At 42.7% G+C, this 24,598-nt stretch overlaps 29 non-coding genes across 29 annotated transcripts; all 29 read left to right on the top strand.

Annotated features, from left to right (window-relative positions):
- The first annotated feature begins 828 nt into the window (after positions 1 to 828).
- Positions 829 to 969, top strand: LOC134592297 (U4 spliceosomal RNA). Its single transcript, XR_010088943.1, has one exon. It is a non-coding gene; the product is annotated as a U4 spliceosomal RNA (small nuclear RNA).
- Positions 970 to 1,446: 477 nt separating this feature from the next.
- Positions 1,447 to 1,613, top strand: LOC134590624 (U1 spliceosomal RNA). Its single transcript, XR_010087521.1, has one exon. It is a non-coding gene; the product is annotated as a U1 spliceosomal RNA (small nuclear RNA).
- Positions 1,614 to 2,512: 899 nt separating this feature from the next.
- Positions 2,513 to 2,653, top strand: LOC134592296 (U4 spliceosomal RNA). The gene has a single exon (XR_010088942.1). It is a non-coding gene; the product is annotated as a U4 spliceosomal RNA (small nuclear RNA).
- Positions 2,654 to 3,121: 468 nt separating this feature from the next.
- On the top strand, positions 3,122 to 3,288 carry LOC134591219 (U1 spliceosomal RNA). Its single transcript, XR_010088028.1, has one exon. It is a non-coding gene; the product is annotated as a U1 spliceosomal RNA (small nuclear RNA).
- Positions 3,289 to 4,187: 899 nt separating this feature from the next.
- Positions 4,188 to 4,328, top strand: LOC134592295 (U4 spliceosomal RNA). The gene has a single exon (XR_010088941.1). It is a non-coding gene; the product is annotated as a U4 spliceosomal RNA (small nuclear RNA).
- Positions 4,329 to 4,798: 470 nt separating this feature from the next.
- On the top strand, positions 4,799 to 4,965 carry LOC134591532 (U1 spliceosomal RNA). The gene has a single exon (XR_010088298.1). It is a non-coding gene; the product is annotated as a U1 spliceosomal RNA (small nuclear RNA).
- Positions 4,966 to 5,863: 898 nt separating this feature from the next.
- LOC134593769 (U4 spliceosomal RNA) lies at positions 5,864 to 6,004 on the top strand. Its single transcript, XR_010090204.1, has one exon. It is a non-coding gene; the product is annotated as a U4 spliceosomal RNA (small nuclear RNA).
- A 469-nt stretch (positions 6,005 to 6,473) lies between these two features.
- LOC134589606 (U1 spliceosomal RNA) lies at positions 6,474 to 6,640 on the top strand. The gene has a single exon (XR_010086655.1). It is a non-coding gene; the product is annotated as a U1 spliceosomal RNA (small nuclear RNA).
- An 899-nt stretch (positions 6,641 to 7,539) lies between these two features.
- Positions 7,540 to 7,680, top strand: LOC134592294 (U4 spliceosomal RNA). Its single transcript, XR_010088940.1, has one exon. It is a non-coding gene; the product is annotated as a U4 spliceosomal RNA (small nuclear RNA).
- A 471-nt stretch (positions 7,681 to 8,151) lies between these two features.
- Positions 8,152 to 8,318, top strand: LOC134590400 (U1 spliceosomal RNA). The gene has a single exon (XR_010087329.1). It is a non-coding gene; the product is annotated as a U1 spliceosomal RNA (small nuclear RNA).
- An 899-nt stretch (positions 8,319 to 9,217) lies between these two features.
- Positions 9,218 to 9,358, top strand: LOC134593850 (U4 spliceosomal RNA). The gene has a single exon (XR_010090273.1). It is a non-coding gene; the product is annotated as a U4 spliceosomal RNA (small nuclear RNA).
- A 470-nt stretch (positions 9,359 to 9,828) lies between these two features.
- LOC134591213 (U1 spliceosomal RNA) lies at positions 9,829 to 9,995 on the top strand. Its single transcript, XR_010088023.1, has one exon. It is a non-coding gene; the product is annotated as a U1 spliceosomal RNA (small nuclear RNA).
- An 899-nt stretch (positions 9,996 to 10,894) lies between these two features.
- Positions 10,895 to 11,035, top strand: LOC134592293 (U4 spliceosomal RNA). The gene has a single exon (XR_010088939.1). It is a non-coding gene; the product is annotated as a U4 spliceosomal RNA (small nuclear RNA).
- Positions 11,036 to 11,507: 472 nt separating this feature from the next.
- On the top strand, positions 11,508 to 11,674 carry LOC134591264 (U1 spliceosomal RNA). Its single transcript, XR_010088066.1, has one exon. It is a non-coding gene; the product is annotated as a U1 spliceosomal RNA (small nuclear RNA).
- Positions 11,675 to 12,573: 899 nt separating this feature from the next.
- On the top strand, positions 12,574 to 12,714 carry LOC134592292 (U4 spliceosomal RNA). The gene has a single exon (XR_010088938.1). It is a non-coding gene; the product is annotated as a U4 spliceosomal RNA (small nuclear RNA).
- A 477-nt stretch (positions 12,715 to 13,191) lies between these two features.
- Positions 13,192 to 13,358, top strand: LOC134590687 (U1 spliceosomal RNA). Its single transcript, XR_010087573.1, has one exon. It is a non-coding gene; the product is annotated as a U1 spliceosomal RNA (small nuclear RNA).
- Positions 13,359 to 14,257: 899 nt separating this feature from the next.
- LOC134593497 (U4 spliceosomal RNA) lies at positions 14,258 to 14,398 on the top strand. The gene has a single exon (XR_010089971.1). It is a non-coding gene; the product is annotated as a U4 spliceosomal RNA (small nuclear RNA).
- A 470-nt stretch (positions 14,399 to 14,868) lies between these two features.
- LOC134591530 (U1 spliceosomal RNA) lies at positions 14,869 to 15,035 on the top strand. Its single transcript, XR_010088297.1, has one exon. It is a non-coding gene; the product is annotated as a U1 spliceosomal RNA (small nuclear RNA).
- An 899-nt stretch (positions 15,036 to 15,934) lies between these two features.
- LOC134593753 (U4 spliceosomal RNA) lies at positions 15,935 to 16,075 on the top strand. Its single transcript, XR_010090189.1, has one exon. It is a non-coding gene; the product is annotated as a U4 spliceosomal RNA (small nuclear RNA).
- Positions 16,076 to 16,545: 470 nt separating this feature from the next.
- Positions 16,546 to 16,712, top strand: LOC134589605 (U1 spliceosomal RNA). Its single transcript, XR_010086654.1, has one exon. It is a non-coding gene; the product is annotated as a U1 spliceosomal RNA (small nuclear RNA).
- Positions 16,713 to 17,607: 895 nt separating this feature from the next.
- LOC134592290 (U4 spliceosomal RNA) lies at positions 17,608 to 17,748 on the top strand. The gene has a single exon (XR_010088937.1). It is a non-coding gene; the product is annotated as a U4 spliceosomal RNA (small nuclear RNA).
- Positions 17,749 to 18,219: 471 nt separating this feature from the next.
- On the top strand, positions 18,220 to 18,386 carry LOC134590398 (U1 spliceosomal RNA). Its single transcript, XR_010087328.1, has one exon. It is a non-coding gene; the product is annotated as a U1 spliceosomal RNA (small nuclear RNA).
- An 899-nt stretch (positions 18,387 to 19,285) lies between these two features.
- LOC134592810 (U4 spliceosomal RNA) lies at positions 19,286 to 19,426 on the top strand. The gene has a single exon (XR_010089382.1). It is a non-coding gene; the product is annotated as a U4 spliceosomal RNA (small nuclear RNA).
- Positions 19,427 to 19,896: 470 nt separating this feature from the next.
- LOC134591345 (U1 spliceosomal RNA) lies at positions 19,897 to 20,063 on the top strand. The gene has a single exon (XR_010088137.1). It is a non-coding gene; the product is annotated as a U1 spliceosomal RNA (small nuclear RNA).
- An 899-nt stretch (positions 20,064 to 20,962) lies between these two features.
- On the top strand, positions 20,963 to 21,103 carry LOC134592289 (U4 spliceosomal RNA). The gene has a single exon (XR_010088936.1). It is a non-coding gene; the product is annotated as a U4 spliceosomal RNA (small nuclear RNA).
- Positions 21,104 to 21,574: 471 nt separating this feature from the next.
- LOC134590397 (U1 spliceosomal RNA) lies at positions 21,575 to 21,741 on the top strand. Its single transcript, XR_010087327.1, has one exon. It is a non-coding gene; the product is annotated as a U1 spliceosomal RNA (small nuclear RNA).
- An 899-nt stretch (positions 21,742 to 22,640) lies between these two features.
- On the top strand, positions 22,641 to 22,781 carry LOC134593853 (U4 spliceosomal RNA). The gene has a single exon (XR_010090275.1). It is a non-coding gene; the product is annotated as a U4 spliceosomal RNA (small nuclear RNA).
- Positions 22,782 to 23,251: 470 nt separating this feature from the next.
- LOC134590396 (U1 spliceosomal RNA) lies at positions 23,252 to 23,418 on the top strand. Its single transcript, XR_010087326.1, has one exon. It is a non-coding gene; the product is annotated as a U1 spliceosomal RNA (small nuclear RNA).
- An 899-nt stretch (positions 23,419 to 24,317) lies between these two features.
- Positions 24,318 to 24,458, top strand: LOC134593718 (U4 spliceosomal RNA). Its single transcript, XR_010090156.1, has one exon. It is a non-coding gene; the product is annotated as a U4 spliceosomal RNA (small nuclear RNA).
- The last annotated feature ends 140 nt before the right edge of the window (positions 24,459 to 24,598 follow it).

Raw genomic sequence — 24,598 nt, 5'->3', positions numbered from 1 at the left:
TCTTCTTTGGCTCTTACTTTCCACATCAAGCAGGCAGCGACAATCATTTCCTAGGCTTGATCATTTTTATTATCTATGTTTTCTGGAGACCAGTTTTAAGACAGAATTTCACTTTTTATTTTAACTTTTCAGCTTTTTTTTCATCATTTTTTTATCCTGACTTCTTTTGATTTATTGTATGCTTCAATGCAATGGAAGAAATAAAGAATTGGAGACCTATATTACGTCTTCCAACAGAACGTAACGTTTGATTGAATTTCTGGGAAAAAAAGATTTTCTGGATCAAGGCAGTGAATTGCCGCTTGAGACAATCAGACCAAACCTTAGGAATAGCTGGGTGGTCGCTAGCACTTACTAATGAACACCATGGAATTTTGAAAAAGCCACCACAAATGTTCTTTCAGCCCTGTTGAGTGTGGATGAAGAGAAGACAGGTGCTAGGCAAGGGTCATTCCTATCGATGGAGTCATGAAATGTGTGACTTTGGGGACGAACGTAGACCAGCGGATTGTGTACTCTGCCTAATGGCTGCTGTAGTAGAATCTTGGCAAAACTGTTTCCAAAGAGAGAAAAAAAATTGTACAAGGTTTGCTGCAAGATATGGTTGCCCTCACTCTCTGTTATAGGTTTGGAACCATTCCAAGATGCCATATAAGAAGACCGAGGAATTTGTTGGGGTTTAAGCTTCCCTGTAGGAGGAAGCGGGCCTAATTAGAATATTGCCTCCCATAATCCTTTGCAATGGCTTATGGTCATGAACTTTTTCTCACCGCTGTCTTAAAGTGTCCTTACGTGGTAGCTCTTAAAAGCTGGCCCACTTGAACAGCTAGCTTTGCGCAGTGGCAGTATCGTAGCCCATGAGGTCAATCCGAGGCGTGATTATTGCTAATTGAAAACTTTACCCAATACCCCGCCATGATGACTTGAAATACAGTCAGCATTGGCAATTTTTGACAGGCTCTAAGGAGACTGAAAGATTGGTTTAATAAAAGTTTATGGCGCCCCATGTCTAGGGCGTGTCTTACGTGACTCCCGTTTCTTCCTGAGCTCTGTTGCACCATTCCTTCCGCTGGCTTCTTAGCATTTCCCTTTTACCTTTCTCTCCCACTGAATTCACTTGTTTCCGGCAGCACACTATTCTCACTACATGCTACGAATTCCCATCCTTCGGCTCATTGGCCTAGCATTTGCCTTTATGCAAATTGCTCCTTCGCACCCTGAATCCAGCTCAATTATTCACACCTAACCACCTGAAGGCACTAAAATTACTGGTAGCTAAGGAAAACAACGATCAGCCACGAGGTTTGGTAATCTTTTGTAGCCTTCTATCATTTGGATTATTTATTTGCTTTTTTTTTTTTTTTTTTTTAACTTGCTTTATTATTTCACCACAGCCTAAAGGAAAGGCTTCCCAGCGGGCGTGCCTTTGAATGTACCCGTCATGTCATACCTACCTGGCAGGGGAGCAATAGCCATGATCCCTAAGATGGCTCTCCCAGAGTGAGGCTGGTTCATTGCACTCCGTACCAGTTGACCTCTGCGATTTCCTCAAATGTGGGAAACTCGACTGCATAATTTATGGTAGTAGGGGACTGCGTTCGCGCTTTCCCCTGTGTTTGCTTGTTTGACAAAAATAGAGAACTTCACCAATTCTGACGAAGGATAATTTCAGCCACGGCACCCGTCTTCTTTGGCTCTTACTTTCCACATCAAGCAGGCAGCGACAATCATTTCCTAGGCTTGATCATTTTTATTATCTATGTTTTCTGGAGACCAGTTTTAAGCCAGAATTTCACTTTTTATTTTAACTTTTCAGCTTTTTTTTCATCATTTTTTTATCCTGACTTCTTTTGATTTATTGTATGCTTCAATGCAATGGAAGAAATAAAGAATTGGAGACCTATATTACGTCTTCCAACAGAACGTAACGTTTGATTGAATTTCTGGGAAAAAAAGATTTTCTGGATCAAGGCAGTGAATTGCCGCTTGAGACAATCAGACCAAACCTTAGGAATAGCTGGGTGGTCGCTAGCACTTACTAATGAACACCATGGAATTTTGAAAAAGCCACCACAAATGTTCTTTCAGCCCTGTTGAGTGTGGATGAAGAGAAGACAGGTGCTAGGCAAGGGTCATTCCTATCGATGGAGTCATGAAATGTGTGACTTTGGGGACGAACGTAGACCAGCGGATTGTGTACTCTGCCTAATGGCTGCTGTAGTAGAATCTTGGCAAAACCGTTTCCAAAGAGAGAAAAAAAATTGTACAAGGTTTGCTGCAAGATATGGTTGCCCTCACTCTCTGTTATAGGTTTGGAACCATTCCAAGATGCCATATAAGAAGACCGAGGAATTTGTTGGGGTTTAAGCTTCCCTGTAGGAGGAAGCGGGCCTAATTAGAATATTGCCTCCCATAATCCTTTGCAATGGCTTATGGTCATGAACTTTTTCTCACCGCTGTCTTAAAGTGTCCTTACGTGGTAGCTCTTAAAAGCTGGCCAACTTGAACAGCTAGCTTTGCGCAGTGGCAGTATCGTAGCCCATGAGGTCAATCCGAGGCGTGATTATTGCTAATTGAAAACTTTACCCAATACCCCGCCATGATGACTTGAAATACAGTCAGCATTGGCAATTTTTGACAGGCTCTAAGGAGACTGAAAGATTGGTTTAATAAAAGTTTATGGCGCCCCATGTCTAGGGCGTGTCTTACGTGACTCCCGTTTCTTCCTGAGCTCTGTTGCACCATTCCTTCCGCTGGCTTCTTAGCATTTCCCTTTTACCTTTCTCTCCCACTGAATTCACTTGTTTCCGGCAGCACACTATTCTCACTACATGCTACGAATTCCCATCCTTCGGCTCATTGGCCTAGCATTTGCCTTTATGCAAATTGCTCCTTCGCACCCTGAATCCAGCTCAATTATTCACACCTAACCACCTGAAGGCACTAAAATTACTGGTAGCTAAGGAAAACAACGATCAGCCACGAGGTTTGGTAATCTTTTGTAGCCTTCTATCATTTGGATTATTTATTTGCTTTTTTTTTTTAACTTGCTTTATTATTTCACCACAGCCTAAAGGAAAGGCTTCCCAGCGGGCGTGCCTTTGAATGTACCCGTCATGTCATACCTACCTGGCAGGGGAGCAATAGCCAGGATCCCTAAGATGGCTCTCCCAGAGTGAGGCTGGTTCATTGCACTCCGTACCAGTTGACCTCTGCGATTTCCTCAAATGTGGGAAACTCGACTGCATAATTTATGGTAGTGGGGGACTGCGTTCGCGCTTTCCCCTGTGTTTGCTTGTTTGACAAAAATAGAGAACTTCACCAATTCTGATGAAGGATAATTTCAGCCACGGCACCCGTCTTCTTTGGCTCTTACTTTCCACATCAAGCAGGCAGCGACAATCATTTCCTAGGCTTGATCATTTTTATTATCTATGTTTTCTGGAGACCAGTTTTAAGCCAGAATTTCACTTTTTATTTTAACTTTTCAGCTTTTTTTTCATCATTTTTTTATCCTGACTTCTTTTGATTTATTGTATGCTTCAATGCAATGGAAGAAATAAAGAATTGGAGACCTATATTACGTCTTCCAACAGAACGTAACGTTTGATTGAATTTCTGGGAAAAAAAGATTTTCTGGATCAAGGCAGTGAATTGCCGCTTGAGACAATCAGACCAAACCTTAGGAATAGCTGGGTGGTCGCTAGCACTTACTAATGAACACCATGGAATTTTGAAAAAGCCACCACAAATGTTCTTTCAGCCCTGTTGAGTGTGGATGAAGAGAAGACAGGTGCTAGGCAAGGGTCATTCCTATCGATGGAGTCATGAAATGTGTGACTTTGGGGACGAACGTAGACCAGCGGATTGTGTACTCTGCCTAATGGCTGCTGTAGTAGAATCTTGGCAAAACCGTTTCCAAAGAGAGAAAAAAAATTGTACAAGGTTTGCTGCAAGATATGGTTGCCCTCACTCTCTGTTATAGGTTTGGAACCATTCCAAGATGCCATATAAGAAGACCGAGGAATTTGTTGGGGTTTAAGCTTCCCTGTAGGAGGAAGCGGGCCTAATTAGAATATTGCCTCCCATAATCCTTTGCAATGGCTTATGGTCATGAACTTTTTCTCACCGCTGTCTTAAAGTGTCCTTACGTGGTAGCTCTTAAAAGCTGGCCAACTTGAACAGCTAGCTTTGCGCAGTGGCAGTATCGTAGCCCATGAGGTCAATCCGAGGCGTGATTATTGCTAATTGAAAACTTTACCCAATACCCCGCCATGATGACTTGAAATACAGTCAGCATTGGCAATTTTTGACAGGCTCTAAGGAGACTGAAAGATGGGTTTAATAAAAGTTTATGGCGCCCCATGTCTAGGGCGTGTCTTACGTGACTCCCGTTTCTTCCTGAGCTCTGTTGCACCATTCCTTCCGCTGGCTTCTTAGAATTTCCCTTTTACCTTTCTCTCCCACTGAATTCACTTGTTTCCGGCAGCACACTATTCTCACTACATGCTACGAATTCTCATCCTTCGGCTCATTGGCCTAGCATTTGCCTTTATGCAAATTGCTCCTTCGCACCCTGAATCCAGCTTAATTATTCACACCTAACCACCTGAAGGCACTAAAATTACTGGTAGCTAAGGAAAACAACGATCAGCCACGAGGTTTGGTAATCTTTTGTAGCCTTCTATCATTTGGATTATTTATTTGCTTTATTTTTTTTTAACTTGCTTTATTATTTCACCACAGCCTAAAGGAAAGGCTTCCCAGCGGGCGTGCCTTTGAATGTACCCATCATGTCATATTTACCTGGCAGGAGAGCAATAGCCATGATCCCTAAGGTGGCTCTCCCAGAGTCATGCTGGTTCATTGCACTCTGTACCAGTTGACCTCTGCGATTTCCTCAAATGTGGGAGACTCGACTGCATAATTTATGGTAGTGGGGGACTGCGTTCGCGCTTTCCCCTGTGTTTGCTTGTTTGACAAAAATAGAGAACTTCACGAATTCTGACGAAGGATAATTTCAGCCACGGCACCTGTCTTCTTTGGCTCTTACTTTCCACATCAAGCAGGCAGCGACAATCATTTCCTAGGCTTGATCATTTTTATTATCCATGTTTTCTGGAGACCAGTTTTAAGCCAGAATTTCACTTTTTATTTTAACTTTTCAGCTTTTTTTTCATCATTTTTTTATCCTGACTTCTTTTGATTTATTGTATGCTTCAATGCAATGGAAGAAATAAAGAATTGGAGACCTATATTACGTCTTCCAACAGAACGTAACGTTTGATTGAATTTCTGGGAAAAAAGATTTTCTGGATCAAGGCAGTGAATTGCCGCTTGAGACAATCAGACCAAACCTTAGGAATAGCTGGGTGGTCGCTAGCACTTACTAATGAACACCATGGAATTTTGAAAAAGCCACCACAAATGTTCTTTCAGCCCTGTTGAGTGTGGATGAAGAGAAGACAGGTGCTAGGCAAGGGTCATTCCTATCGATGGAGTCATGAAATGTGTGACTTTGGGGACGAACGTAGACCAGCGGATTGTGTACTCTGCCTAATGGCTGCTGTAGTAGAATCTTGGCAAAACTGTTTCCAAAGAGAGAAAAAAAATTGTACAAGGTTTGCTGCAAGATATGGTTGCCCTCACTCTCTGTTATAGGTTTGGAACCATTCCAAGATGCCATATAAGAAGACCGAGGAATTTGTTGGGGTTTAAGCTTCCCTGTAGGAGGAAGCGGGCCTAATTAGAATATTGCCTCCCACAATCCTTTGCAATGGCTTATGGTCATGAACTTTTTCTCACCGCTGTCTTAAAGTGTCCTTACGTGGTAGCTCTTAAAAGCTGGCCCACTTGAACAGTTATCTTTGCGCAGTGGCAGTATCGTAGCCCATGAGGTCAATCCGAGGTGTGATTATTGCTAATTGAAAACTTTACCCAATACCCCCCCATGATGACTTGAAATACAGTCAGCATTGGCAATTTTTGATAGGCTCTAAGGAGACTAAAAGATTGGTTTAATAAAAGTTTATGGCGCCCCATGTCTAGGGCGTGTCTTACGTGACTCCCGTTTCTTCCTGAGCTCTGTTGCACCATTCCTTCCGCTGGCTTCTTAGCATTTCCCTTTTACCTTTCTCTCCCACTGAATTCACTTGTTTCCGGCAGCACACTATTCTCACTACATGCTACGAATTCCCATCCTTCGGCTCATTGGCCTAGCATTTGCCTTTATGCAAATTGCTCCTTCGCACCCTGAATCCAGCTCAATTATTCACACCTAACCACCTGAAGGCACTAAAATTACTGGTAGCTAAGGAAAACAACGATCAGCCACGAGGTTTGGTAATCTTTTGTAGCCTTCTATCATTTGGATTATTTATTTGCTTTTTTTTTTTTAACTTGCTTTATTATTTCACCATAGCCTAAAGGAAAGGCTTCCCAGCGGGCGTGCCTTTGAATGTACCCGTCATATCATACTTACCTGGCAGGGGAGTAATAGCCATGATCCCTAAGGTGGCTCTCCCAGAGTGAGGCTGGTTCATTGCACTCCGTACCAGTTGACCTCTGCGATTTCCTCAAATGTGGGAAACTCGACTGCATAATTTATGGTAGTGGGGGACTGCGTTCGCGCTTTCCCCTGTGTTTGCTTGTTTGACAAAAATAGAGAACTTCACCAATTCTGACGAAGGATAATTTCAGCCACGGCACCCGTCTTCTTTGGCTCTTACTTTCCGCATCAAGCAGGCAGCGACAATCATTTCCTAGGCTTGATCATTTTTATTATCTATGTTTTCTGGAGACCAGTTTTAAGCCAGAATTTCACTTTTTATTTTAACTTTTCAGCTTTTTTTTCATCATTTTTTTAACCTGACTTCTTTTGATTTATTGTATGCTTCAATGCAATGGAAGAAATAAAGAATTGGAGACCTATATTACGTCTTCCAACAGAACGTAACGTTTGATTGAATTTCTGGGAAAAAAAGATTTTCTGGATCAAATCAGTGAATTGCCGCTTGAGACAATCAGACCAAACCTTAGGAATAGCTGGGTGGTCGCTAGCACTTACTAATGAACACCATGGAATTTTGAAAAAGCCACCACAAATGTTCTTTCAGCCCTGTTGAGTGTGGATGAAGAGAAGACAGGTGCTAGGCAAGGGTCATTCCTATCGATGGAGTCATGAAATGTGTGACTTTGGGGACGAACGTAGACCAGCGGATTGTGTACTCTGCCTAATGGCTGCTGTAGTAGAATCTTGGCAAAACTGTTTCCAAAGAGAGAAAAAAAATTGTACAAGGTTTGCTGCAAGATATGGTTGCCCTCACTCTCTGTTATAGGTTTGGAACCATTCCAAGATGCCATATAAGAAGACCGAGGAATTTGTTGGGGTTTAAGCTTCCCTGTAGGAGGAAGCGGGCCTAATTAGAATATTGCCTCCCATAATCCTTTGCAATGGCTTATGGTCATGAACTTTTTCTCACCGCTGTCTTAAAGTGTCCTTACGTGGTAGCTCTTAAAAGCTGGCCCACTTGAACAGCTAGCTTTGCGCAGTGGCAGTATCGTAGCCCATGAGGTCAATCCGAGGCGTGATTATTGCTAATTGAAAACTTTACCCAATACCCCGCCATGATGACTTGAAATACAGTCAGCATTGGCAATTTTTGACAGGCTCTAAGGAGACTGAAAGATTGGTTTAATAAAAGTTTATGGCGCCCCATGTCTAGGGCATGTCTTACGTGACTCCCGTTTCTTCCTGAGCTCTGTTGCACCATTCCTTCCGCTGGCTTCTTAGCATTTCCCTTTTACCTTTCTCTCCCACTGAATTCACTTGTTTCCGGCAGCACACTATTCTCACTACATGCTACGAATTCCCATCCTTCGGCTCATTGGCCTAGCATTTGCCTTTATGCAAATTGCTCCTTCGCACCCTGAATCCAGCTCAATTATTCACACCTAACCACCTGAAGGCACTAAAATTACTGGTAGCTAAGGAAAACAACGATCAGCCACGAGGTTTGGTAATCTTTTGTAGCCTTCTATCATTTGGATTATTTATTTGCTTTTTTTTTTTTTTAACTTGCTTTATTATTTCACCACAGCCTAAAGGAAAGGCTTCCCAGCGGGCGTGCCTTTGAATGTACCCGTCATGTCATACTTACCTGGCAGAGGAGCAATAGCCATGATCCCTAAGGTGGCTCTCCCAGAGTGAGGCTGGTTCATTGCACTCCGTACCAGTTGACCTCTGCGATTTCCTCAAATGTGGGAAACTCGACTGCATAATTTATGGTAGTGGGGGACTGCGTTCGCGCTTTCCCCTGTGTTTGCTTGTTTGACAAAAATAGAGAACTTCACCAATTCTGACAAAGGATAATTTCAGCCACGGCACCCGTCTTCTTTGGCTCTTACTTTCCACATCAAGCAGGCAGCGACAATCATTTCCTAGGCTTGATCATTTTTATTATCTATGTTTTCTGGAGACCAGTTTTAAGCCAGAATTTCACTTTTTATTTTAACTTTTCAGCTTTTTTTTCATCATTTTTTTATCCTGACTTCTTTTGATTTATTGTATGCTTCAATGCAATGGAAGAAATAAAGAATTGGAGACCTATATTACGTCTTCCAACAGAACGTAACGTTTGATTGAATTTCTGGGAAACAAAGATTTTCTGGATCAAGGCAGTGAATTGCCGCTTGAGACAATCAGACCAAACCTTAGGAATAGCTGGGTGGTCGCTAGCACTTACTAATGAACACCATGGAATTTTGAAAAAGCCACCACAAATGTTCTTTCAGCCCTGTTGAGTGTGGATGAAGAGAAGACAGGTGCTAGGCAAGGGTCATTCCTATCGATGGAGTCATGAAATGTGTGACTTTGGGGACGAACGTAGACCAGCGGATTGTGTACTCTGCCTAATGGCTGCTGTAGTAGAATCTTGGCAAAACCGTTTCCAAAGAGAGAAAAAAAATTGTACAAGGTTTGCTGCAAGATATGGTTGCCCTCACTCTCTGTTATAGGTTTGGAACCATTCCAAGATGCCATATAAGAAGACCGAGGAATTTGTTGGGGTTTAAGCTTCCCTGTAGGAGGAAGCGGGCCTAATTAGAATATTGCCTCCCACAATCCTTTGCAATGGCTTATGGTCATGAACTTTTTCTCACCGCTGTCTTAAAGTGTCCTTATGTGGTAGCTCTTAAAAGCTGGCCCACTTGAACAGTTAACTTTGCGCAGTGGCAGTATCGTAGCCCATGAGGTCAATTCGAGGCGTGATTATTGCTAATTGAAAACTTTACCCAATACCCCGCCTTGATAACTTGAAATACAGTCAGCATTGGCAATTTTTGACAGGCTCTAAGGAGACTGAAAGATTGGTTTAATAAAAGTTTATGGCGCCCCATGTCTAGGGCGTGTCTTACGTGACTCCCGTTTCTTCCTGAGCTCTGTTGCACCATTCCTTCCGCTGGCTTCTTAGCATTTCCCTTTTACCTTTCTCTCCCACTGAATTCACTTGTTTCCGGCAGCACACTATTCTCACTACATGCTACGAATTCCCATCCTTCGGCTCATTGGCCTAGCATTTGCCTTTATGCAAATTGCTCCTTCGCACCCTGAATCCAGCTCAATTATTCACACCTAACCACCTGAAGGCACTAAAATTACTGGTAGCTAAGGAAAACAACGATCAGCCACGAGGTTTGGTAATCTTTTGTAGCCTTCTATCATTTGGATTATTTATTTGCTTTTTATTTTTTTTACTTGCTTTATTATTTCACCACAGCCTAAAGGAAAGGCTTCCCAGCGGGCGTGCCTTTGAATGTACCCGTCATGTCATACTTACCTGGCAGAGAAGCAATAGCCATGATCCCTAAGGTGGCTCTCCCAGAGTGAGGCTGGTTCATTGCACTCCGTACCAGTTGACCTCTGCGATTTCCTCAAATGTGGGAAACTCGACTGCATAATTTATGGTAGTGGGGGACTGCGTTCGCGCTTTCCCCTGTGTTTGCTTGTTTGACAAAAATAGAGAACTTCACCAATTCTGACGAAGGATAATTTCAGCCACGGCACCCGTCTTCTTTGGCTCTTACTTTCCGCATCAAGCAGGCAGCGACAATCATTTCCTAGGCTTGATCATTTTTATTATCTATGTTTTCTGGAGACCAGTTTTAAGACAGAATTTCACTTTTTATTTTAACTTTTCAGCTTTTTTTTCATCATTTTTTTATCCTGACTTCTTTTGATTTATTGTATGCTTCAATGCAATGGAAGAAATAAAGAATTGTAGACCTATATTACGTCTTCCAACAGAACGTAACGTTTGATTGAATTTCTGGGAAAAAAAGATTTTCTGGATCAAGGCAGTGAATTGCCGCTTGAGACAATCAGACCAAACCTTAGGAATAGCTGGGTGGTCGCTAGCACTTACTAATGAACACCATGGAATTTTGAAAAAGCCACCACAAATGTTCTTTCAGCCCTGTTGAGTGTGGATGAAGAGAAGACAGGTGCTAGGCAAGGGTCATTCCTATCGATGGAGTCATGAAATGTGTGACTTTGGGGACGAACGTAGACCAGCGGATTGTGTACTCTGCCTAATGGCTGCTGTAGTAGAATCTTGGCAAAACTGTTTCCAAAGAGAGAAAAAAAATTGTACAAGGTTTGCTGCAAGATATGGTTGCCCTCACTCTCTGTTATAGGTTTGGAACCATTCCAAGATGCCATATAAGAAGACCGAGGAATTTGTTGGGGTTTAAGCTTCCCTGTAGGAGATAGCGGGCCTAATTAGAATATTGCCTCCCATAATCCTTTGCAATGGCTTATGGTCATGAACTTTTTCTCACCGCTGTCTTAAAGGGTCCTTACGTGGTAGCTCTTAAAAGCTGGCCCACTTGAACAGCTAGCTTTGCGCAGTGGCAGTATCGTAGCCCATGAGGTCAATCCGAGGCGTGATTATTGCTAATTGAAAACTTTACCCAATACCCCGCCATGATGACTTGAAATACAGTCAGCATTGGCAATTTTTGACAGGCTCTAAGGAGACTGAAAGATTGGTTTAATAAAAGTTTATGGCGCCCCATGTCTAGGGCGTGTCTTACGTGACTCCCGTTTCTTCCTGAGCTCTGTTGCACCATTCCTTCCGCTGGCTTCTTAGCATTTCCCTTTTACCTTTCTCTCCCACTGAATTCACTTGTTTCCGGCAGCACACTATTCTCACTACATGCTACGAATTCCCATCCTTCGGCTCATTGGCCTAGCATTTGCCTTTATGCAAATTGCTCCTTCGCACCCTGAATCCAGCTCAATTATTCACACCTAACCACCTGAAGGCACTAAAATTACTGGTAGCTAAGGAAAACAACGATCAGCCACGAGGTTTGGTAATCTTTTGTAGCCTTCTATCATTTGGATTATTTATTTGCTTTTTTTTTTTTTTAAACTTGCTTTATTATTTCACCACAGCCTAAAGGAAAGGCTTCCCAGCGGGCGTGCCTTTGAATGTACCTGTCATGTCATACTTACCTGGCAGGGGAGCAATAGCCATGATCCCTAAGGTGGCTCTCCCAGAGTGAGGCTGGTTCATTGCACTCCGTACCAGTTGACCTCTGCGATTTCCTCAAATGTGGGAAACTCAACTGCATAATTTATGGTAGTGGGGGACTGCGTTCGCGCTTTCTCCTGTGTTTGCTTGTTTGACAAAAATAGAGAACTTCACCAATTCTGACGAAGGATAATTTCAGCCACGGCACCCGTCTTCTTTGGCTCTTACTTTCCACATCAAGCAGGCAGCGACAATCATTTCCTAGGCTTGATCATTTTTATTATCTATGTTTTCTGGAGACCAGTTTTAAGACAGAATTTCACTTTTTATTTTAACTTTTCAGCTTTTTTTTCATCATTTTTTTATCCTGACTTCTTTTGATTTATTGTATGCTTCAATGCAATGGAAGAAATAAAGAATTGGAGACCTATATTACGTCTTCCAACAGAACGTAACGTTTGATTGAATTTCTGGGAAAAAAAGATTTTCTGGATCAAGGCAGTGAATTGCCGCTTGAGACAATCAGACCAAACCTTAGGAATAGCTGGGTGGTCGCTAGCACTTACTAATGAACACCATGGAATTTTGAAAAAGCCACCACAAATGTTCTTTCAGCCCTGTTGAGTGTGGATGAAGAGAAGACAGGTGCTAGGCAAGGGTCATTCCTATCGATGGAGTCATGAAATGTGTGACTTTGGGGACGAACGTAGACCAGCGGATTGTGTACTCTGCCTAATGGCTGCTGTAGTAGAATCTTGGCAAAACTGTTTCCAAAGAGAGAAAAAAAATTGTACAAGGTTTGCTGCAAGATATGGTTGCCCTCACTCTCTGTTATAGGTTTGGAACCATTCCAAGATGCCATATAAGAAGACCGAGGAATTTGTTGGGATTTAAGCTTCCCTGTAGGAGGAAGCGGGCCTAATTAGAATATTGCCTCCCATAATCCTTTGCAATGGCTTATGGTCATGAACTTTTTCTCACCGCTGTCTTAAAGTGTCCTTACGTGGTAGCTCTTAAAAGCTGGCCCACTTGAACAGCTAGCTTTGCGCAGTGGCAGTATCGTAGCCCATGAGGTCAATCCGAGGCGTGATTATTGCTAATTGAAAACTTTACCCAATACCCCGCCATGATGACTTGAAATACAGTCAGCATTGGCAATTTTTGACAGGCTCTAAGGAGACTGAAAGATTGGTTTAATAAAAGTTTATGGCGCCCCATGTCTAGGGCGTGTCTTACGTGACTCCCGTTTCTTCCTGAGCTCTGTTGCACCATTCCTTCCGCTGGCTTCTTAGCATTTCCCTTTTACCTTTCTCTCCCACTGAATTCACTTGTTTCCGGCAGCACACTATTCTCACTACATGCTACGAATTCCCATCCTTCGGCTCATTGGCCTAGCATTTGCCTTTATGCAAATTGCTCCTTCGCACCCTGAATCCAGCTCAATTATTCACACCTAACCACCTGAAGGCACTAAAATTACTGGTAGCTAAGGAAAACAACGATCAGCCACGAGGTTTGGTAATCTTTTGTAGCCTTCTATCATTTGGATTATTTATTTGCTTTTTTTTTTTTTTTTTTTTAACTTGCTTTATTATTTCACCACAGCCTAAAGGAAAGGCTTCCCAGCGGGCGTGCCTTTGAATATACCCGTCATGTCATACCTACCTGGCAGGGGAGCAATAGCCATGATCCCTAAGATGGCTCTCCCAGAGTGAGGCTGGTTCATTGCACTCCGTACCAGTTGACCTCTGCGATTTCCTCAAATGTGGGAAACTCGACTGCATAATTTATGGTAGTGGGGGACTGCGTTCGCGCTTTCCCCTGTGTTTGCTTGTTTGACAAAAATAGAGAACTTCACCAATTCTGACGAAGGATAATTTCAGCCACGGCACCCGTCTTCTTTGGCTCTTACTTTCCACATCAAGCAGGCAGCGACAATCATTTCCTAGGCTTGATCATTTTTATTATCTATGTTTTCTGGAGACCAGTTTTAAGCCAGAATTTCACTTTTTATTTTAACTTTTCAGCTTTTTTTTCATAATTTTTTTATCCTGACTTCTTTTGATTTATTGTATGCTTCAATGCAATGGAAGAAATAAAGAATTGGAGACCTATATTACGTCTTCCAACAGAACGTAACGTTTGATTGAATTTCTGGGAAAAAAAGATTTTCTGGATCAAGGCAGTGAATTGCCGCTTGAGACAATCAGACCAAACCTTAGGAATAGCTGGGTGGTCGCTAGCACTTACTAATGAACACCATGGAATTTTGAAAAAGCCACCACAAATGTTCTTTCAGCCCTGTTGAGTGTGGATGAAGAGAAGACAGGTGCTAGGCAAGGGTCATTCCTATCGATGGAGTCATGAAATGTGTGACTTTGGGGACGAACGTAGACCAGCGGATTGTGTACTCTGCCTAATGGCTGCTGTAGTAGAATCTTGGCAAAACCGTTTCCAAAGAGAGAAAAAAAATTGTACAAGGTTTGCTGCAAGATATGGTTGCCCTCACTCTCTGTTATAGGTTTGGAACCATTCCAAGATGCCATATAAGAAGACCGAGGAATTTGTTGGGGTTTAAGCTTCCCTGTAGGAGGAAGCGGGCCTAATTAGAATATTGCCTCCCATAATCCTTTGCAATGGCTTATGGTCATGAACTTTTTCTCACCGCTGTCTTAAAGTGTCCTTACGTGGTAGCTCTTAAAAGCTGGCCCACTTGAACAGCTAGCTTTGCGCAGTGGCAGTATCGTAGCCCATGAGGTCAATCCGAGGCGTGATTATTGCTAATTGAAAACTTTACCCAATACCCAGCCATGATGACTTGAAATACAGTCAGCATTGGCAATTTTTGACAGGCTCTAAGGAGACTGAAAGATGGGTTTAATAAAAGTTTATGGCGCCCCATGTCTAGGGCGTGTCTTACGTGACTCCCGTTTCTTCCTGAGCTCTGTTGCACCATTCCTTCCGCTGGCTTCTTAGAATTTCCCTTTTACCTTTCTCTCCCACTGAATTCACTTGTTTCCGGCAGCACACTATTCTCACTACATGCTACGAATTCTCATCCTTCGGCTCATTGGCCTAGCATTTGCCTTTATGCAAATTGCTCCTTCGCACCCTGAATCCAGCTTAATTATTCACACCTAACCACCTGAAGGCACTAAAATTACTGGTAGCTAAGGAAAACAACGATCAGCCACGAGGTTTGGTAATCTTTTGTAGCCTTCTATCATTTGGATTATTTATTTGCTTTATTTTTTTTTAACTTGCTTTATTATTTCACCACAGCCTAAAGGAAAGGCTTCCCAGCGGGCGTGCCTTTGAATGTACCCATCATGTCATATTTACCTGGCAGGAGAGCAATAGCCATGATCCCTAAGGTGGCTCTCCCAGAGTCATGCTGGTTCATTGCACTCTGTACCAGTTGACCTCTGCGATTTCCTCAAATGTGGGAGACTCGACTGCATAATTTATGGTAGTGGGGGACTGCGTTCGCGCTTTCCCCTGTGTTTGCTTGTTTGACAAAAATAGAGAACTTCACCAATTCTGACGAAGGATAATTTCAGCCACGGCACCTGTCTTCTTTGGCTCTTACTTTCCACATCAAGCAGGCAGCGACAATCATTTCCTAGGCTTGATCATTTTTATTATCCATGTTTTCTGGAGACCAGTTTTAAGCCAGAATTTCACTTTTTATTTTAACTTTTCAGCTTTTTTTTCATCATTTTTTTATCCTGACTTCTTTTGATTTATTGTATGCTTCAATGCAATGGAAGAAATAAAGAATTGGAGACCTATATTACGTCTTCCAACAGAACGTAACGTTTGATTGAATTTCTGGGAAAAAAAGATTTTCTGGATCAAGGCAGTGAATTGCCGCTTGAGACAATCAGACCAAACCTTAGGAATAGCTGGGTGGTCGCTAGCACTTACTAATGAACACCATGGAATTTTGAAAAAGCCACCACAAATGTTCTTTCAGCCCTGTTGAGTGTGGATGAAGAGAAGACAGGTGCTAGGCAAGGGTCATTCCTATCGATGGAGTCATGAAATGTGTGACTTTGGGGACGAACGTAGACCAGCGGATTGTGTACTCTGCCTAATGGCTGCTGTAGTAGAATCTTGGCAAAACTGTTTCCAAAGAGAGAAAAAAAATTGTACAAGGTTTGCTGCAAGATATGGTTGCCCTCACTCTCTGTTATAGGTTTGGAACCATTCCAAGATGCCATATAAGAAGACCGAGGAATTTGTTGGGGTTTAAGCTTCCCTGTAGGAGGAAGCGGGCCTAATTAGAATATTGCCTCCCACAATCCTTTGCAATGGCTTATGGTCATGAACTTTTTCTCACCGCTGTCTTAAAGTGTCCTTACGTGGTAGCTCTTAAAAGCTGGCCCACTTGAACAGTTATCTTTGCGCAGTGGCAGTATCGTAGCCCATGAGGTCAATCCGAGGTGTGATTATTGCTAATTGAAAACTTTACCCAATACCCCCCCATGATGACTTGAAATACAGTCAGCATTGGCAATTTTTGACAGGCTCTAAGGAGACTGAAAGATTGGTTTAATAAAAGTTTATGGCGCCCCATGTCTAGGGCGTGTCTTACGTGACTCCCGTTTCTTCCTGAGCTCTGTTTCACCATTCCTTCCGCTGGCTTCTTAGCATTTCCCTTTTACCTTTCTCTCCCACTGAATTCACTTGTTTCCGGCAGCACACTATTCTCACTACATGCTACGAATTCCCATCCTTCGGCTCATTGGCCTAGCATTTGCCTTTATGCAAATTGCTCCTTCGCACCCTGAATCCAGCTCAATTATTCACACCTAACCACCTGAAGGCACTAAAATTACTGGTAGCTAAGGAAAACAACGATCAGCCACGAGGTTTGGTAATCTTTTGTAGCCTTCTATCATTTGGATTATTTATTTGCTTTTTTTTTTTTTAACTTGCTTTATTATTTCACCATAGCCTAAAGGAAAGGCTTCCCAGCGGGCGTGCCTTTGAATGTACCCGTCATGTCATACTTACCTGGCAGGGGAGTAATAGCCATGATCCCTAAGGTGGCTCTCCCAGAGTGAGGCTGGTTCATTGCACTCCGTACCAGTTGACCTCTGCGATTTCCTCAAATGTGGGAAACTCGACTGCATAATTTATGGTAGTGGGGGACTGCGTTCGCGCTTTCCCCTGTGTTTGCTTGTTTGACAAAAATAGAGAACTTCACCAATTCTGACGAAGGATAATTTCAGCCACGGCACCCGTCTTCTTTGGCTCTTACTTTCCGCATCAAGCAGCGACAATCATTTCCTAGGCTTGATCATTTTTATTATCTATGTTTTCTGGAGACCAGTTTTAAGCCAGAATTTCACTTTTTATTTTAACTTTTCAGCTTTTTTTTCATCATTTTTTTATCCTGACTTCTTTTGATTTATTGTATGCTTCAATGCAATGGAAGAAATAAAGAATTGGAGACCTATATTACGTCTTCCAACAGAACGTAACGTTTGATTGAATTTCTGGGAAAAAAAGATTTTCTGGATCAAATCAGTGAATTGCCGCTTGAGACAATCAGACCAAACCTTAGGAATAGCTGGGTGGTCGCTAGCACTTACTAATGAACACCATGGAATTTTGAAAAAGCCACCACAAATGTTCTTTCAGCCCTGTTGAGTGTGGATGAAGAGAAGACAGGTGCTAGGCAAGGGTCATTCCTATCGATGGAGTCATGAAATGTGTGACTTTGGGGACGAACGTAGACCAGCGGATTGTGTACTCTGCCTAATGGCTGCTGTAGTAGAATCTTGGCAAAACTGTTTCCAAAGAGAGAAAAAAAATTGTACAAGGTTTGCTGCAAGATATGGTTGCCCTCACTCTCTGTTATAGGTTTGGAACCATTCCAAGATGCCATATAAGAAGACCGAGGAATTTGTTGGGGTTTAAGCTTCCCTGTAGGAGGAAGCGGGCCTAATTAGAATATTGCCTCCCATAATCCTTTGCAATGGCTTATGGTCATGAACTTTTTCTCACCGCTGTCTTAAAGTGTCCTTACGTGGTAGCTCTTAAAAGCTGGCCCACTTGAACAGCTAGCTTTGCGCAGTGGCAGTATCGTAGCCCATGAGGTCAATCCGAGGCGTGATTATTGCTAATTGAAAACTTTACCCAATACCCCGCCATGATGACTTGAAATACAGTCAGCATTGGCAATTTTTGACAGGCTCTAAGGAGACTGAAAGATTGGTTTAATAAAAGTTTATGGCGCCCCATGTCTAGGGCATGTCTTACGTGACTCCCGTTTCTTCCTGAGCTCTGTTGCACCATTCCTTCCGCTGGCTTCTTAGCATTTCCCTTTTACCTTTCTCTCCCACTGAATTCACTTGTTTCCGGCAGCACACTATTCTCACTACATGCTACGAATTCCCATCCTTCGGCTCATTGGCCTAGCATTTGCCTTTATGCAAATTGCTCCTTCGCACCCTGAATCCAGCTCAATTATTCACACCTAACCACCTGAAGGCACTAAAATTACTGGTAGCTAAGGAAAACAACGATCAGCCACGAGGTTTGGTAATCTTTTGTAGCCTTCTATCATTTGGATTATTTATTTGCTTTTTTTTTTTTTTAACTTGCTTTATTATTTCACCACAGCCTAAAGGAAAGGCTTCCCAGCGGGCGTGCCTTTGAATGTACCCGTCATGTCATACTTACCTGGCAGAGGAGCAATAGCCATGATCCCTAAGGTGGCTCTCCCAGAGTGAGGCTGGTTCATTGCACTCCGTACCAGTTGACCTCTGCGATTTCCTCAAATGTGGGAAACTCGACTGCATAATTTATGGTAGTGGGGGACTGCGTTCGCGCTTTCCCCTGTGTTTGCTTGTTTGACAAAAATAGAGAACTTCACCAATTCTGACGAAGGATAATTTCAGCCACGGCACCCGTCTTCTTTGGCTCTTACTTTCCACATCAAGCAGGCAGCGACAATCATTTCCTAGGCTTGATCATTTTTATTATCTATGTTTTCTGGAGACCAGTTTTAAGCCAGAATTTCACTTTTTATTTTAACTTTTCAGCTTTTTTTTCATCATTTTTTTATCCTGACTTCTTTTGATTTATTGTATGCTTCAATGCAATGGAAGAAATAAAGAATTGGAGACCTATATTACGTCTTCCAACAGAACGTAACGTTTGATTGAATTTCTGGGAAACAAAGATTTTCTGGATCAAGGCAGTGAATTGCCGCTTGAGACAATCAGACCAAACCTTAGGAATAGCTGGGTGGTCGCTAGCACTTACTAATGAACACCATGGAATTTTGAAAAAGCCACCACAAATGTTCTTTCAGCCCTGTTGAGTGTGGATGAAGAGAAGACAGGTGCTAGGCAAGGGTCATTCCTATCGATGGAGTCATGAAATGTGTGACTTTGGGGACGAACGTAGACCAGCGGATTGTGTACTCTGCCTAATGGCTGCTGTAGTAGAATCTTGGCAAAACCGTTTCCAAAGAGAGAAAAAAAATTGTACAAGGTTTGCTGCAAGATATGGTTGCCCTCACTCTCTGTTATAGGTTTGGAACCATTCCAAGATGCCATATAAGAAGACCGAGGAATTTGTTGGGGTTTAAGCTTCCCTGTAGGAGGAAGCGGGCCTAATTAGAATATTGCCTCCCACAATCCTTTGCAATGGCTTATGGTCATGAACTTTTTCTCACCGCTGTCTTAAAGTGTCCTTATGTGGTAGCTCTTAAAAGCTGGCCCACTTTAACAGTTAACTTTGCGCAGTGGCAGTATCGTAGCCCATGAGGTCAATCCGAGGCGTGATTATTGCTAATTGAAAACTTTACCCAATACCCCGCCATGATGACTTGAAATACAGTCAGCATTGGCAATTTTTGACAGGCTCTAAGGAGACTGAAAGATTGGTTTAATAAAAGTTTATGGCGCCCCATGTCTAGGGCGTGTCTTACGTGACTCCCGTTTCTTCCTGAGCTCTGTTGCACCATTCCTTCCGCTGGCTTCTTAGCATTTCCCTTTTACCTTTCTCTCCCACTGAATTCACTTGTTTCCGGCAGCACACTATTCTCACTACATGCTACGAATTCCCATCCTTCGGCTCATTGGCCTAGCATTTGCCTTTATGCAAATTGCTCCTTCGCACCCTGAATCCAGCTCAATTATTCACACCTAACCACCTGAAGGCACTAAAATTACTGGTAGCTAAGGAAAACAACGATCAGCCACGAGGTTTGGTAATCTTTTGTAGCCTTCTATCATTTGGATTATTTATTTGCTTTTTATTTTTTTTACTTGCTTTATTATTTCACCACAGCCTAAAGGAAAGGCTTCCCAGCGGGCGTGCCTTTGAATGTACCCGTCATGTCAAACTTACCTGGCAGAGGAGCAATAGCCATGATCCCTAAGGTGGCTCTCCCAGAGTGAGGCTGGTTCATTGCACTCCGTACCAGTTGACCTCTGCGATTTCCTCAAATGTGGGAAACTCAACTGCATAATTTATGGTAGTGGGGGACTGCGTTCGCGCTTTCCCCTGTGTTTGCTTGTTTGACAAAAATAGAGAACTTCACCAATTCTGACGAAGGATAATTTCAGCCACGGCACCCGTCTTCTTTGGCTCTTACTTTCCACATCAAGCAGGCAGCGACAATCATTTCCTAGGCTTGATCATTTTTATTATCTATGTTTTCTGGAGACCAGTTTTAAGCCAGAATTTCACTTTTTATTTTAACTTTTCAGCTTTTTTTTCATCATTTTTTTATCCTGACTTCTTTTGATTTATTGTATGCTTCAATGCAATGGAAGAAATAAAGAATTGGAGACCTATATTACGTCTTCCAACAGAACGTAACGTTTGATTGAATTTCTGGGAAAAAAAGATTTTCTAGATCAAATCAGTGAATTGCCGCTTGAGACAATCAGACCAAACCTTAGGAATAGCTGGGTGGTCGCTAGCACTTACTAATGAACACCATGGAATTTTGAAAAAGCCACCACAAATGTTCTTTCAGCCCTGTTGAGTGTGGATGAAGAGAAGACAGGTGCTAGGCAAGGGTCATTCCTATCGATGGAGTCATGAAATGTGTGACTTTGGGGACGAACGTAGACCAGCGGATTGTGTACTCTGCCTAATGGCTGCTGTAGTAGAATCTTGGCAAAACTGTTTCCAAAGAGAGAAAAAAAATTGTACAAGGTTTGCTGCAAGATATGGTTGCCCTCACTCTCTGTTATAGGTTTGGAACCATTCCAAGATGCCATATAAGAAGACCGAGGAATTTGTTGGGGTTTAAGCTTCCCTGTAGGAGGAAGCGGGCCTAATTAGAATATTGCCTCCCATAATCCTTTGCAATGGCTTATGGTCATGAACTTTTTCTCACCGCTGTCTTAAAGTGTCCTTACGTGGTAGCTCTTAAAAGCTGGCCCACTTGAACAGCTAGCTTTGCGCAGTGGCAGTATCGTAGCCCATGAGGTCAATCCGAGGCGTGATTATTGCTAATTGAAAACTTTACCCAATACCCCGCCATGATGACTTGAAATACAGTCAGCATTGGCAATTTTTGACAGGCTCTAAGGAGACTGAAAGATTGGTTTAATAAAAGTTTATGGCGCCCCATGTCTAGGGCATGTCTTACGTGACTCCCGTTTCTTCCTGAGCTCTGTTGCACCATTCCTTCCGCTGGCTTCTTAGCATTTCCCTTTTACCTTTCTCTCCCACTGAATTCACTTGTTTCCGGCAGCACACTATTCTCACTACATGCTACGAATTCCCATCCTTCGGCTCATTGGCCTAGCATTTGCCTTTATGCAAATTGCTCCTTCGCACCCTGAATCCAGCTCAATTATTCACACCTAACCACCTGAAGGCACTAAAATTACTGGTAGCTAAGGAAAACAACGATCAGCCACGAGGTTTGGTAATCTTTTGTAGCCTTCTATCATTTGGATTATTTATTTGCTTTTTTTTTTTTTTAACTTGCTTTATTATTTCACCACAGCCTAAAGGAAAGGCTTCCCAGCGGGCGTGCCTTTGAATGTACCCGTCATGTCATACTTACCTGGCAGAGGAGCAATAGCCATGATCCCTAAGGTGGCTCTCCCAGAGTGAGGCTGGTTCATTGCACTCCGTACCAGTTGACCTCTGCGATTTCCTCAAATGTGGGAAACTCGACTGCATAATTTATGGTAGTGGGGGACTGCGTTCGCGCTTTCCCCTGTGTTTGCTTGTTTGACAAAAATAGAGAACTTCACCAATTCTGACGAAGGATAATTTCAGCCACGGCACCCGTCTTCTTTGGCTCTTACTTTCCACATCAAGCAGGCAGCGACAATCATTTCCTAGGCTTGATCATTTTTATTATCTATGTTTTCTGGAGACCAGTTTTAAGCCAGAATTTCACTTTTTATTTTAACTTTTCAGCTTTTTTTTCATCATTTTTTTATCCTGACTTCTTTTGATTTATTGTATGCTTCAATGCAATGGAAGAAATAAAGAATTGGAGACCTATATTACGTCTTCCAACAGAACGTAACGTTTGATTGAATTTCTGGGAAACAAAGATTTTCTGGATCAAGGCAGTGAATTGCCGCTTGAGACAATCAGACCAAACCTTAGGAATAGCTGGGTGGTCGCTAGCACTTACTAATGAACACCATGGAATTTTGAAAAAGCCACCACAAATGTTCTTTCAGCCCTGTTGAGTGTGGATGAAGAGAAGACAGGTGCTAGGCAAGGGTCATTCCTATCGATGGAGTCATGAAATGTGTGACTTTGGGGACGAACGTAGACCAGCGGATTGTGTACTCTGCCTAATGGCTGCTGTAGTAGAATCTTGGCAAAACCGTTTCCAAAGAGAGAAAAAAAATTGTACAAGGTTTGCTGCAAGATATGGTTGCCCTCACTCTCTGTTATAGGTTTGGAACCATTCCAAGATGCCATATAAGAAGACCGAGGAATTTGTTGGGGTTTAAGCTTCCCAGTAGGAGGAAGCGGGCCTAATTAGAATATTGCCTCCCACAATCCTTTGCAATGGCTTATGGTCATGAACTTTTTCTCACCGCTGTCTTAAAGTGTCCTTATGTGGTAGCTCTTAAAAGCTGGCCCACTTGAACAGTTAACTTTGCGCAGTGGCAGTATCGTAGCCCATGAGGTCAATCAGAGGCGTGATTATTGCTAATTGAATACTTTACCCAATACCCCGCCATGATGACTTGAAATACAGTCAGCATTGGCAATTTTTGACAGGCTCTAAGGAGACTGAAAGATTGGTTTAATAAAAGTTTATGGCGCCCCATGTCTAGGGCGTGTCTTACGTGACTCCCGTTTCTTCCTGAGCTCTGTTGCACCATTCCTTCCGCTGGCTTCTTAGCATTTCCCTTTTACCTTTCTCTCCCACTGAATTCACTTGTTTCCGGCAGCACACTATTCTCACTACATGCTACGAATTCCCATCCTTCGGCTCATTGGCCTAGCATTTGCCTTTATGCAAATTGCTCCTTCGCACCCTGAATCCAGCTCAATTATTCACACCTAACCACCTGAAGGCACTAAAATTACTGGTAGCTAAGGAAAACAACGATCAGCCACGAGGTTTGGTAATCTTTTGTAGCCTTCTATCATTTGGATTATTTATTTGCTTTTTTTTTTTTTTACTTGCTTTATTATTTCACCACAGCCTAAAGGAAAGGCTTCCCAGCGGGCGTGCCTTTGAATGTACCCGTCATGTCATACTTACCTGGCAGAGGAGCAATAGCCATGATCCCTAAGGTGGCTCTCCCAGAGTGAGGCTGGTTCATTGCACTCCGTACCAGTTGACCTCTGCGATTTCCTCAAATGTGGGAAACTCGACTGCATAATTTATGGTAGTGGGGGACTGCGTTCGCGCTTTCCCCTGTGTTTGCTTGTTTGACAAAAATAGAGAACTTCACCAATTCTGACGAAGGATAATTTCAGCCACGGCACCCGTCTTCTTTGGCTCTTACTTTCCACATCAAGCAGGCAGCGACAATCATTTCCTAGGCTTGATCATTTTTATTATCTATGTTTTCTGGAGACCAGTTTTAAGCCAGAATTTCACTTTTTATTTTAACTTTTCAGCTTTTTTTTCATCATTTTTTTATCCTGACTTCTTTTGATTTATTGTATGCTTCAATGCAATGGAAGAAATAAAGAATTGGAGACCTATATTACGTCTTCCAACAGAACGTAACGTTTGATTGAATTTCTGGGAAAAAAAGATTTTCTGGATCAAGGCAGTGAATTGCCGCTTGAGACAATCAGACCAAACCTTAGGAATAGCTGGGTGGTCGCTAGCACTTACTAATGAACACCATGGAATTTTGAAAAAGCCACCACAAATGTTCTTTCAGCCCTGTTGAGTGTGGATGAAGAGAAGACAGGTGCTAGGCAAGGGTCATTCCTATCGATGGAGTCATGAAATGTGTGACTTTGGGGACGAACGTAGACCAGCGGATTGTGTACTCTGCCTAATGGCTGCTGTAGTAGAATCTTGGCAAAACTGTTTCCAAAGAGAGAAAAAAAATTGTACAAGGTTTGCTGCAAGATATGGTTGCCCTCACTCTCTGTTATAGGTTTGGAACCATTCCAAGATGCCATATAAGAAGACCGAGGAATTTGTTGGGGTTTAAGCTTCCCTGTAGGAGGAAGCGGGCCTAATTAGAATATTGCCTCCCATAATCCTTTGCAATGGCTTATGGTCATGAACTTTTTCTCACCGCTGTCTTAAAGTGTCCTTACGTGGTAGCTCTTAAAAGCTGGCCCACTTGAACAGCTAGCTTTGCGCAGTGGCAGTATCGTAGCTCATGAGGTCAATCCGAGGCGTGATTATTGCTAATTGAAAACTTTACCCAATACCCTGCCATGATGACTTGAAATACAGTCAGCATTGGCAATTTTTGACAGGCTCTAAGGAGACTGAAAGATTGGTTTAATAAAAGTTTATGGCGCCCCATGTCTAGGGCGTGTCTTACGTGACTCCCGTTTCTTCCTGAGCTCTGTTGCACCATTCCTTCCGCTGGCTTCTTAGCATTTCCCTTTTACCTTTCTCTCCCACT

This window comes from Pelobates fuscus, chromosome 2, assembly GCF_036172605.1.
Source record: "Pelobates fuscus isolate aPelFus1 chromosome 2, aPelFus1.pri, whole genome shotgun sequence".
In the NCBI taxonomy this organism is placed as follows: domain Eukaryota; kingdom Metazoa; phylum Chordata; class Amphibia; order Anura; family Pelobatidae; genus Pelobates; species Pelobates fuscus.
This window is presented reverse-complemented; position numbering and strand designations above follow the sequence as displayed.